Below are 13,987 nucleotides of genomic sequence, written 5' to 3' on the forward strand. Positions count from 1 at the left end.
ATAGACCATCACATGATTTATAGGACTCTGCTTTGACATCTACCAGTACTTGTAGGATAACAGTAGTGGGTCCTCTTACTTGCAGACCTCATTTGAAGCTGCACATGTGGCTAGAACGGTACTAGTAAGAGGACCCACTACTGCTATCCTATGTGATGCTAGTGTACTCTAGCTACTAGAAAGCACCCAACTGCCAGAGCAGAGACTGTCTTCGAGTCTCTGCTAGTCACGTCGCCACGGCCGCCCTCACCTCACTCACTCGGGCGGCACGCATCTTCTCCTCCGCCGCTCCACTTCCGGCCAGTACTGCCAGACGGGACCACTCCCTCTCCTGGCTGAGCCTGCGCCTGCACAGCTGCAAGCACGGCTCTGCCTCCGCCCCCCCTGTGAAGTTAGCCGCCGGCAAGTACTGTAGTCTGTAAATCAGGGGCCAGGGCTTCACTTCATCTCTCCTGGGGGGCCCCGTATGCCCCCTGACTTAGGGGCCCGGTCGCAATTGCGACCGCTGCGACCCCTATAGCTACGCCACTGGGCATATCCTAGTAATATGCCCCCATTGTCTGTGATGAGACAACCCCTTGAACACATAGTTATCAGGCTACTTTTGCCCAAACTTGAATCAGCCCTGTTAAATATGACACCATCAGTGCCTTGCACAAGGTCCTTCAAATACACTCACCATGGGAGAACACTTAGAGGGGAACCAGAACCTGGCTACCAGTGGAAAATAGCTGGACTTCTTATGCCTGTATCATACCAGTCGAAGGCCACCTTCACCGTTTTTCTTCCCAACTGGGATGTCCTCTCATTGCTAAAATCTAATTAATCCAATCTGTGGATATAAACAGCCCACAAGATAAACAAAGATGCCTCCTTAGGTGGACAAGGTCTTTCTAGGGAGACTCAATGTTCTGGCTGACAGTTTAGGCAGAGGTTTAACAGTGTCAGAGGAGTGATCTTCAAACCCAGAGGTGTTCCTTCAGATCACTTTGACATGGGGAGTTCTAGTGGATCTGGTGACTTTCAACAATCCAAGCTTCCAGTCTTCTGCTTCCTGTACAATGAAGACAATCCACAGGTTCTAGACGCAAGGTTGATTTCATAGAATGTTACTCTAGCATACTGATTTCTGCCAGAAGTGATGAATTACAGAGTGTGACCAAAGCCACTCAGGATCAAGCTTCTCTCATCGCCATAATCCCTTCCTGGCCCAAAAGTTGCTTGGTTCTCCCAGCAAATGTCATTGAGCCAAGGTCAGTTTTGGATACTTACCCAGGTACGGCCTGGTGTCTCAGGGCTGCCAGAAATGCCAAAACCTCCTCAGCTTGAACTGTATACAGCAGTGACTTCAGTACTGGAGTTCTTGCAAGAATAGTTTGACAAGAGTCTACCTCCATCTACCTTGAAGGTCCGGATTAATGCTCTATCGGCCTCTTTTGGCATAAGATGAAGATACTCAAGTTTATCTGGTGAAGAAATTTTAAAAGGCAAGGGTGCTCCATCCTATCTCCTCCTGGGATTTTTGGCTGGTCCTAAGAAGGTTTATGAGCCTTTTCAGACACACTCTCTCTCACTTCTCTCTTGGAAGGGTTCAATCCTGTCCCTAATGATTTCTGCCAAAAGAGTTAGCAAACTTGAATCATCAGGTCAACCTATAGAAAAAAAAAAATATACCATTGTCTTACAGGGCCAAAGCCAGGGGCGGACATACCGCATGTCTTACAGGGCCAAAGCCAGGGGCGGACATACCGCATGTGCAGCAGGTGCGGCTGCACAGGGGCCCAGAGCAGGAGGGGGCCCCTTCTTACTGGCAGCAGGGGGAGATGAGCGCTTCCATTGTGGAATCGCTCATCTCTATTCATCTGTATCGCTGTCCTTAGGACAACTATACGGATGGATGTTGCGACGGGGCAGGGAGAGGCGTCTCCCTTCCCAGTCCTCTCATAGGCTACAGGAACTAGGCTTGCAACCTATCAGAGGGCGGCGCAGGCGGTGCGATGACGTCATCACGCCGCCTGAGCCGTACAGCGCTGGACACAGGCCGGAAGAGGCCTGCATCGCATCGCTGAAAGCGGCTAGGAGGTAAGTATTTTTTTATTTTTTATTTACACTTTACTAGGGGCCCTATCTGGCACTCATGGAGGCATCTACTGGTAACTGGGGGCCCTATCTTATGGAGGCATCTACTGGCACACATGGGGTGCACTATGGAGGAGGAGCAGCACTATGGGGGCCCTATTTTAAATACTGACACACATGGGGGGCACTATGGAGGGGGGAGTACTATTGGGGCCCTATTTTATATACTGCACACATGGGGGGCACTATGGAGGGGGGAGTACTATTGGGGCCCTATTTTACATACTGGCACACATGGGGGGGCACTATGGACGGGGAGGAGCACTATGGGGGGCCCTATTTTAAATACTGACACACATTGGGGGCACTATGGAGGGGGGAGTACTATTGGGGCCCTATTTTATATACTGGCACACATGGGGGGTACCATGGAGGGGGAGGAGCACTATGGGGGGCCCAATCTTAGTGTAATGACCGGCGCCACACACAGGGAGGGAAAAGGGAAAGCCCTGCCCAAGGGAGAGGGAAAGGTGGTGACCCCTAACTCACCTTGCGGCTGGCACCTGACTGCCCTGACGTCCCTAGACGGGTTCCTCACCCGTGCGGCGATCACGTGCCTAAACCCTGGCTTTCCCTAAAATGAGCCCTAGATAGTGAACGGGCCGGTGGGATCGCTAGTCTGCACCACTGTCACTAAGAGGGAAACACCAGGGAGAGGACAGACAAAACAGACAAACACATACACCCATGTGGGTGACCACAATAGATCACAAAGGTTCAACAGGGATCCGGAGGGTAGCGTTCTGGACCAACTACCAGAGAACGCAGCAACACAGCTCCAGAGAGTCAGAATAGATGTCCAGGCAGGAAGCTCTATATCTGGCAACCAGAGAAGTGTGAGAGGGGAATATAAGGAGGTTTGGGGGTGCTGGACAAGGAACAGCTGAGGAGAAGGAGCTACGGATCCCTGAGTGAGCCAAAAGGGTTTGCAAAGCAAACCCAGAAAGCTACCATAAGGAAACAGCCCTATCTTACATAGAGCGTGCAGCCAACCGCTGCGACTTCCTGACCCCGGGTATAACGGAGTCAGGCGTGGTTCTTGACACCCTCGTGACACTTAGTTACTGGCACACATGGGGGTTACTATGGAGGGGGAGGAGAAATATGGGGACCTTATGTTATATACTGGCACACATGGGGGCACTATGGAGAAGGGGGGAGAGGAGCACTATGGGGGCATCTTCTGGGGCTCTATCATATATTGGAAGACATGGGAGGCACTATGGAGGGGAGTAGAACTATGGGGGCCCTACTTTAAATACTGACACACATTGGGGGCACTATGGAGGGGGGAGTACTATTGGGGCCCTATTTTATATACTGGCACACATGGGGGGCACTATGGAGGGGGAGGAGCACTATGGGGGGCCCTATTTTAGTTACTGGCACACATGGGGGGTACTATGGAGGGGGAGGAGCACTATAGGGACCTTATGTTATATACTGGCACACATGGGCGCACTATGGAGAAGGGGGCGAGGAGCACTATGGGGACATCTTCTGGGGCCCTATCATACAACTGCTCAAAAAAATAAAGGGAACACAAAAATAACACATCCTAGATCTGAATTAATTAAATATTCTTCTGAAATACTTTGTTCTTTACATAGTTGAATGTGCTGACAACAAAATCACACAAAAATAAAAAAAATGGAAATCAAATTTTTCAACCCATGGAGGTCTGGATTTGGAGTCACCCTCAAAATTAAAGTGGAAAAACACACTGCAGGCTGATCCAACTTTGATGTAATGTCCTTAAAACAAGTCAAAATGAGGCTCAGTAGTGTGTGTGGCCTCCACGTGCCTGTATGACCTCCCTACAATGCCTGTGCATGCTCCTGATGAGGTGGCGGACGGTCTCCTGAGGGATCTCTTCCCAGACCTGGACTAAAGCATCTGCCAACTCCTGGACAGTCTGTGGTGCAACGTGACATTAGTGGATAGAGCGAGACATGATGTCCCAGATGTGCTCAATTGGATTCAGGTCTGGGGAATGGGCGGGCCAGTCCATAGCATCAATGCCTTCGTCTTGCAGGAACTGCTGACACACTCCAGCCACATGAGGTCTAGCATTGTCTTGCATTAGGAGGAACCTAGGGCCAACCGCACCAGCATATGGTCTCACAAGGGGTCTGAGGATCTCATCTCGGTACCTAATGGCAGTCAGGCTACCTCTGGCGAGCACATGGAGGGCTGTGCGGCCCTCCAAAGAAATGCCACCCCACACCATTACTGACCCAATGCCAAACCGGTCATGCTAGAGGATGTTGCAGGCAGCAGAACGTTCTCCACGGCGTCTCAAGACTCTGTCACGTCTGTCACATGTGCTCAGTGTGAACCTGCTTTCATCTGTGAAGAGCACAGGGCGCCAGTGGCGAATTTGCCAATATTGGTGTTCTCTGGAAAATGCCAAACGTCCTGCACGGTGTTGGGCTGTAAGCACAACCCCCACCTGTGGACGCCGGGCCCTCATATCACCCTCATGGAGTCTGTTTCTGACCGTTTGAGCAGACACATGCACATTTGTGGCCTGCTGGAGGTCATTTTACAGAGCTCTGGCAGTGCTCCTCCTGTTCCTCCTTGCACAAAGGCGGAGGTAGCGGTCCTGCTGCTGGGTTGTTGCCCTCCTACGGCCTCCTCCACGTCTCCTGATGTACTGGCCTGTCTCCTGGTAGCGCCTCCATGCTCTGGACACTACGTTCACAGACACAGCAAACCTTCTTGCCACAGCTCGCATTGATGTGCCATCCTGGATAAGCTGCACTACCTGAGCCACTTGTGAGGGTTGTAGACTCCGTCTCATGCTACCACTAGAGTGAAAGCACCGCCAACATTCAAAAGTGATCAAAACATCAGCCAAGAAGCATAGGAACTGAGAAGTGATCTGTGGTCACCACCTGCAGAACCACTCCTTTATTGGGGGTGTCTTGCTAATTGCCTATAATTTTCACCTGTTGTCTATCCCATTTGCACAACAGCATGTGAAATTTATTGTCACTCAATGTTGCTTCCTAAGTGGACAGTTTGATTTCACAGAAGTGTGATTGACTTGGAGTTACATTGTGTTGTTTAAGTGTTCCCTTAATTTTTTTGAGCAGTGTATATTGGCAGACATGGGGGCACTATGAAGGGGAGTAGCACTATGGGGGCCCTATCTTATATGCTAGCACACATGGGCACTATGGAGAAGGGGGAGCACTATGGGGGCATCTACTGGTGACCCTATCTTATATACTGGCACACATTATGGGGGCATTTTATACTGACACATTGTCAGGCACCATGGGGACAAGGGGAGGCGCACGATATAGGAGTATTTTATACTGGCACAAATTATAGGGCACTATGGGGACCTTGGCTCAACTGGGGGCACTAAGAGGGTTTTTTGGGCAAACAGTAGGGGGCATTGGCACACATTATGAGGGTACTATGGGGACATTGACTCTACAGGGGGCACTAAGAGGAGGTATTTTTTTATACTGCCACACAACAGGGCACTTTTATTTACTGGCGCACATTATAAGGGGGCATTTTTCTACTGTTACACATTATAAAGAGAATTATTACTACTGGGGGCATTATGGTGGGCTTTATTACAGTTGAGGGACTATGAGGAACTTGAATACTAGTGTGAGCACTATGGGAGCATTATTACATCTGAGACACAGTGGGGTCATTATTACTGTAGGGGCACTATTACTACTACGTGTTGTCTGGTAGATAATTATTTTTATTGGTGGGACTTTGGGGAGAACTGCTACTGTGGGGGGTACCCTGGCACGGTATCAGCTTAGCACACTTATTTTTGGGGAACATTATGTTTACACTATTAGTGTCAGGGACACTGTTTCCTGGGCGCAGTTATTTTTTAGGACACTGTGTTCCAGTAATTATTTAAGGGGAACTATCTGTGTGTAACGTGTATAGGGAGCACAGCAGGCACAGTATTAGGTGGGAGGATGATGGAAAACTAGGAAACTAAGATGTCTGTCTGTCAAACTCTGCAGAAAGAAGAGATGACTGAAAGAAATCATCATGGCGGTGTGGTCTGAAACGAGAAGATGAGGACAGAGAACATCTACATCAACGAAGACGTCCCTGGATGTAAGAGGTATGTCGACCTGTATTAGGCTACCTTCACATCTGAGTTAGTGATACTGGTAGGCTCTTCCAGCAGAGAACAGCCTGCCGGAATGCTCCAGCACTGCTGAATGCAGACAGAATGTCCGCCGGCCACATTAACTATAATAGGGTCTGGCAGAGATCGGCCACAATATGGAAAAAATGCAGAGAATCAGCGGGACATAAACCGCTGCATGCCTGATTCTATGCATTCTCTGCCGGATCAGGTGGCCGGAGCGTAGTGCTGCAGGTGTGAAAGTAGCCTTAACCTGTATGTTTTGTATTGATATAAGTAATGTTAGGACAGAATAGGTTATGTTGAGAATTTGGCTTGAGAGGGAAGGGGGGGCCCAGGCACATTCTTTGCACAGGGGCCCTCTGCTGTCTGTGTCCGCCCCTGCATTACTGAAGAGACTCCAGATGCTATCTTTTCTACTTTGTCCAAGAACTTTAGTATCCTGAGCAGAGTATAACCAGAAAATATTCATAGGGCACTCAGAGGAGGGGAGTATGACTTATATATAAGGAGTAGAGATGAGTGAAACACTCGAGATTCGATTCAGTTCAGGTTCACTACATTTTTTTAAAAGTTTGGTTCTGAACCAAAGTTACTCCAGTTGCCCTAACTGGTATATATTTTCCGAGGACTTTTTATAAAAACTTTTTGTTTATTGTTCATTAATTTTTTCCCTCCCCAAACTCTTGAACGCAATGACAGCAATAGTAAATGATGTCTGAGTGACACTGACATAAATAGCTATAGGTAAACGCACATTTGATGGTGTTAACATACAGCATGTTTAAAAACACACTGCGCCAGCACATGTGTTACGCTTTTTCATATTCCAAAGCTTCCAAAATTGTCCCTTATTGGGGACAGATGATGTTTAAAGGATGTTATGGGATAAAAAAAAGTAAAAAAAAAAGTGGCTTAGGGACCAAATATCCAAAAATGATGCCTTGACAGGGTCAGAATGCCTGCCCATATGACATGCACAAGTGTTGATTGTCAGAAGAAAAAGTGGTTCATTGTGAACAAGCCTAGAAAAATTCTTCCTTTTTATTGGGAGCAGTAGCTGTGCAGTGTAGATGTGGAAAGGGTACGGATATAGTGGTATGTGGCCGCAATAATAGTTGCAGCAGAAGCTTAATAGCATGGAACATACAGTACAAGGCAGAAGGTCGGCTGTCTATGGGTAGTAGAAGTAACAGTAGTAGAGGTAGTAGTAGTAGTAGTGGTGGTGATAGTAGTAGTAGTGGCAGATGGTATACATTAATAGTACCATAGTTTATAAGGCTGAAAAAAGACATCTGTCCATCCACTTCAGCCTGTTATCCTAATAGTGGTGGCAGTGGGAGATTAGCAGCAAGGAGCAGCAGCTGCGGCAGCAGCAACCATATGGTACAAGTTGGCAGGCTGCAGCATGATGGAGGCAGATGCAGCCTTACGGAAGATGATTTTTAGCAGACTGCAGCAGTGGCATAATGGTGGAGGTGGCATGATGGAGGGGGCAGCTGCCATACAGAGTATAATAGTCGACACACTGCAATAGTGGGATGATGGTGGCAGTGGCATAATAGAGGCAGCAGCAGCCATACAGAACATTATGGTCGGCAGGCTACACCAGTGGCATGATGGTGGCAATGGTATAATGGAGGCAGGCAGGCAACAACAGAGGCAATAAGGGGCAATGTCAGTAAGGCCAAATCTATTCATCAGTTAGAGGACTGTGAAATTTCCTTCCGAATCCAGGCTTGGTTTATTTTGACAAAAGTGATGTTTTGGGCACTGGCGGAGGACAACTTGAGTGTCACCATACACCCTGTGGTGCTGAAAACTAGAGTTGACCAAATCGAAGCATCCGATGTGGAATTCGATCCGAAGTTAAGGAAAAATTTGGTTCCCCGTGAAGCCGAATTTCCTCTCACTTTATGGTAGCGAATCATTTTTTCCTAAAATGGCGGCTACAGTTGTCTTAGAGAGAACGGAAAAAAAAAATCACCTCATACACTTGCTCACGCAGAGGCGGTCCACTCCTTTCTAGACCTGCCGATGGACATGCACTGAGCGTGATGACGTCACCTCTTGCTCAGCGCAGGTTGTTCGGCAGGTCTTTTCCACTCGAGAGGAGCGTGAGCAAGTGAATGAGGTAAGTGAATTTTTGTTTCGCTTTTTTTTTTTTACCATATTGGCCATATTGCACTAGCATATTATAGTTTTGAATGGCCATTACATGGGTGTACTTCTGTCTAAGCGGCCGTTAAAAAATGGCCCCATTGATTGATAGGCTGAATAGGGTTTTAACATAGCTATTCATGACGAATTAATTCATAACAAATCAAAATTCGTCAAATCAAATTTTTCAAAACTTCACTCATCTCTAGTGAAAACCCTCTCAGAGATTTACACTGGAAGCTGGGCAAAAAAAGAGAGTGTGCTGTGCCAGTTCAGGCCACTGTTTCAGTCTGTCTACCCAGCAATCTATGGGGTCAGGGAACAGGGTATGCGCCAGAGGCTGGTCAGAGATTAGGTAGGCATGAACCTGGGCGCTGTCAGCTTGCTGACTGGCCTCAGCCTGGTGCGACACCAGTGAAAAAAGTCATAATGTTGAGGAGACTAAAAATGGCTGCTGCTGCTGATACTGCAGCTTCTGCTGCTTGTAGCAGTGGGGAAGGGGGGGGTAATCATGCATGAGACAGGGAGGGACCTCCCTTTCGGACATGCCGGCAGCAGGTATTTGCTCGCCGAAAGGTGAGGCAAGATGCAGACACCGTGTTTCCTGGTAATAACATAATTTGGCTTTCCTTTCTGTGGGAGCAACACATTCCCCCTATTTGCTTTGATAGTAAGTGTCTCAAAGCATGGCTATCCAGGTTACTGCTTGATATCAACAATCTGCCTCTAACTGCATAAGCAGGCAAGCATACAGGTCACCATTCTGGCCAGCATACCTAAGGAGCCAGTTCTTTCTGGCTCTAGCCCCCACTGACACGATTGGGTGTCCTGGCCGGTGCCATCGTCATCATCGTCCTCTTGCTCCTCCACTTCCAACTCCTGCTCCTCCTCTTGCAGTGGCAGCTACTCATCCTCCTCCTCCATGGCAGATTCCCTTTTGCATTAGATGTTTTTCTTCCACCTTCATCCCCTGCTCCATCTGTTCTAAGATAAATTTGAGCGGGATGACATTGTTCATTCCACAGTTTTCCCTGCTGACAAAGTATGTGGCCTCTTCGAAGGGCTTCAGCACCCGACAGGTGTCTCTGATGAGCTGCCACTGCCTGACCATGAGACAACACATTTTTCCTGCTGCTGAGGCTGTCTGGTGCATGAAAAAATTGTTCAAGGTTTTCCACTGCTCATACAGAGGCTGGAGCATGCGCAATGTTAGATTCCAGTGAGTTGGCATGTTGCGGATTATTGGGAGAAATAATGCCAGCTAGGTATCTTCCAGCGAGGATGAGCATAACAGATCAGCTCTCTAAAGGAAGCAGACTCAACTAAATTTTACAACAGCAACTGTCCCACCAGCAACTTGGCCAGGTGGGAATTAACTTGTGTACCAGGGGATTTCTGGGTGTGTAGAATTGTTTCCTGGCCACGCATTCCATTATTGATGGCTGACATTAGAGCGGAGGGGGAGAGCCTAAATGGGAGAAGCGGAAAGGGATGATGACCTTATGAAAGACACTCTACCGCCCATGGATGCAGCCTGGCTGCCGTAATGGGGACCAGGAGAAGGAGGGAACTCCTGTTGCAGTAACTGGCTGCCACTTCTGCTTGCCAATGGGATGGGGTGATGCCACTTCATGTGGTTCAATAGAGCTGTGGTGGCTATGTTTGTGTTTGCCTGCCCACGTTTTATTTTGTTTTTGCAGAGCTTGCACATGGCAATGCTTTCATCTTCTGGCAGCGTGGCAGCATGGAGAAAAACTGCCAGACAGGAAATACTCGCGCAGAGCTAAAAGGCAGCCAAACTCGGCTTAGCTCAGGTATGTTTTGGGCCTAATTAACCCAAAGTGTCATTGGCATCACCAGGATACTGCATTTCTATGTAACATCAGCCAGTATACAGTGTCAGCGGCATCACCAGATCCCGAAGCAAACATGGCCCTGGCTGTTTGGGAGGCACGTGGCCTTGCCTTTTATTGCTGCTGCCACCTGCAGAATCCCGGCTTCTTGAAGTCATGTACACTGCAAAGTGCAAAAGTATATTGCCATTGTGTCATGTAGGTATACACTGTGTATATCTGTAAGCACATGATAATTATAGGCCATATCTAACAGCCACCACTAGATAAGGCTGGTTTCACCCTCCATATACGGAGAGGAGCGAGTCAGCATAGAGCAGAGGCAGAGTCAAGTTTGAACTAAACTAGTCTAAACCAGTTCAGTCAGAGAGAGTGCAGTGTTAGAGCAGGTACAAAGATGTGAAGCTGACACCTTAGCCACCCTTGGACCCTGTTATCAGCCAGGGGGAGAACTGAAGAAGAAAGAAACAACTACAGTACCAAAAGCAGGCCAGATGTAACAAAGGGTTGTTCTGCAAGTCCGGTAGAGGTAACTTGTCTAAAAGGATTTATGGACTCTACTGCATCCATGTTCAGGAGTTGCCTGAACATACCAAATTACAGTTTTGCCCACTGTGAGAATCTTCACATCCCAGGATGGGCCCTGTGGAAGTGTATTGTAAGTATAGCAACCTGTTCAAAGAATGGAGCAGAGGAGTTTGCCTGCCGTTAGGGAGAACTGTCCTGTTGGTTGCTACAAGTAAAGTATACACCCCGTGCCTGGATGCTTATGTGTACAAGTCAGTTAGTAAAGTGCAGGATAAGGAAGATTACTTAAAACATCTAGAGAGACACTGGTTTGGCCTATGTTATCTGTGAGAACTGTACTAGGATATAAGGATACTGCATTTCTGTGTAACATCAGCCAGTCCATAACAAGTCATCGACAGGGAGATCCTCTTGACTATTTGCTTAGGAAAAAGGAAGGATGCCCACTGGGAAGGGGCAGTGAAGACTGAGAGGACTCCACTGAAAGCCTTCTCTGGGGAGGAACAGGAGGAACGATGTGACCCCCACTCCATAGTGTCAGACTCCAAAGTCCCCACCACATCATCCTGCTGCCACTGAAAGGAAGAGTGAGCTTCACAGATAATGTTGTGTGCTACTCTGTGTTACTCATTTTAAAGACGTTTCAAAGTCCCAAAAGTCCATTTAAGGACTATTGAGTGTGTTGGCAGCAATTTGAAAGTGCAAAGTTGCACCTTTTTTTTTTTATAATTTACATATATTTCCCAGAATCTGACCACATTTTTGCTGTCTGCGGTTTAATCCGTTAATCTCAGTGGTTAATACCATTTGAACAACGTATGTGGTTTTCAGGGCCATATATTGGTAAAAAATTTAAATATATATTATATATATTCACATATTTGCCAGAATCTGAACACATTTTTGCTGTCTGCGGTTTAATCCGTTAATCTCAGTGCTCTGCATTTGAACACCGTCTGTGGTTTTCAGGGCCATATATTGGGCAAAAGTGAAAAAAAATATATATACTATTTTCCCAGAATCTGACCACATTTTTGCTATCTACGGTGTAATGCGTTAATTGTGTGATCTGCATTTCAAAGCATTTGCTGGTTGTCAGGGCCTTATCCAGCCAAAGAGAGTAAAACTAACCCTAAAATGTTCTTCAATTATATAATTGTTAAAAAGTATAAATCTGAAGGTGTCGGTCCTTTAAAGAGTAATGAGGGGGGAGTCGCAGAGAGTGACGAGGAGAAAGCAAAGCTGTTAAAAAAAAAATTCTCCAATGTATTCACTGAGGAAAATAAACTGTCAGATGAAATGCAGAATGTAAAAATAAATTCCCCATTAAAAGTGTCCTGTCTGACCCAGGAAGAAGTACATCAGAGATTAAAATAGACAAATCGCCAGGACCGGGTGGCATACACCCCCGTATCCTAAGGGAATTAAGTAATGTCATAGCCAGACCCTTATTTCTGATATTTGCGGACTCTATACTGACAGGGAATGTCCCACAGGATTGGCGCATGGCAAATGTGGTGCCAATATTCAAAAAGGGTCCAAAAACAGAGCCTGGAAACTATAGGTCGGTAAGTTTAACATCTGTTGTGGGTAAACTGTTTGAAGGTTTTCTGAGAGATGCTATCTTAGAGCATCTCAAGGGAAATAAGCAAATAACGCCATATCAGCATGGCTTCGTGAGGGATCGGTCATGCCAAACTAATTTAATCAGTTTCTATGAGGAGGTAAGTTCTAGACTTGACAGCGGCGAATCAATGGATGTCGTGTATCTGGACTTCTCCAAAGCATTTGACACTGTACCACATAAAAGGTTAGTATATAAAATGAGAATGCTCGGACTGGGAGAAAACGTCTGTATGTGGGTAAGTAACTGGCTCAATGATAGAAAACAGAGGGTGGTTATTAACGGTACACACTCAGATTGGGTCACTGTCACTAGTGGGGTACCTCAGGGGTCAGCATTGGGCCCTATTCTCTTCAATATATTTATTAATGATCTTGTAGAAGGCTTGCATAGTAAAGTATCAATTTTCGCAGCTGACACTAAACTGTGTAAAGTAATTTACACTGAAGAGGACAGTATACTACTACAGAGGGATCTGGATAGATTGGAGGCTTGGGTAGATAAGTGGCAGATGAGGTTTAACACTGACAAATGTAAAGTTATGCACATGGGAAGGAATAATGCAAGTCACCCGTACATACTAAATGATAAAATACTCGGTAACACTGACATGGAAAAGGATCTAGGAATTTTAATAAACAGCAAACTAAGCAGTAAAAACCAGTGTCAGGCAGCTGCTGCCAAGGCCAATAAGATAATGGGTTGCATCAGAAGGGGCATAGACGCCCGTTATAAGAACATAGTCCTACCACTTTACAAATCGCTAGTCAGACCACACATGGAGTACTGTGTACAGTTCTGGGCTCCTGTAAACAAGGCAGACATAGCAGAGCTGAAGAGGATCCAGAGGAGGGCAACTAAAGTAATAACTGGAATGGGGCAACTACAGTACCCTGAAAGATTATCAACATTAGGGTTATTCACTTTAGAAAATAAGATGACTGAGGGGAGATCTAATTAATATGTATAAATATATCAGGGGTCAGTACAGAGATCTATCCCATCATCTATTTATCCCCAGAACTGTGACTGTGACGAGGGGACATCCTCTGCGTCTGGAGGAAAGAAGGTTTGTACACAAACATAGAAAAGGATTCTTTACGGTAAGAGCAGTGAGACTATGGAACTCTCTGCCTGAGGAGGTGGTGATGGTGAGTACAATAAAGGAATTCAAGAGGGGCCTGGATGTATTTCTGGAGCATAATAATATTACAGGCTATAGCTACTAGAGAGGGGTCGTTGATCCAGGGAGTTATTCTGATTGCCTGATTGGAGTCGGGAAGGAATTTTTTATTCCTCTAAAGTGGGGAAAATTGGCTTCTACCTCACAGGTTTTTTTTTTTTTTGCCTTCCTCTGGATCAACTTGCAGGATAACAGGCCGAACTGGATGGACAAATGTATTTTTTCGGCCTTATGTACTATGTTACTATCCAGGGCAAAAATAAAGGTTGTCACGGCCATATCCGGGCCAAAAATTTAAATACAGAAAAAAATATTTTTTCCCAGAATCTGACCACATTTTTGCTGTCTACGGTGTAATGCGT

This window comes from Bufo bufo, chromosome 2 (assembly GCF_905171765.1).
Source record: "Bufo bufo chromosome 2, aBufBuf1.1, whole genome shotgun sequence".
Taxonomy (NCBI): Eukaryota; Metazoa; Chordata; class Amphibia; order Anura; family Bufonidae; genus Bufo; species Bufo bufo.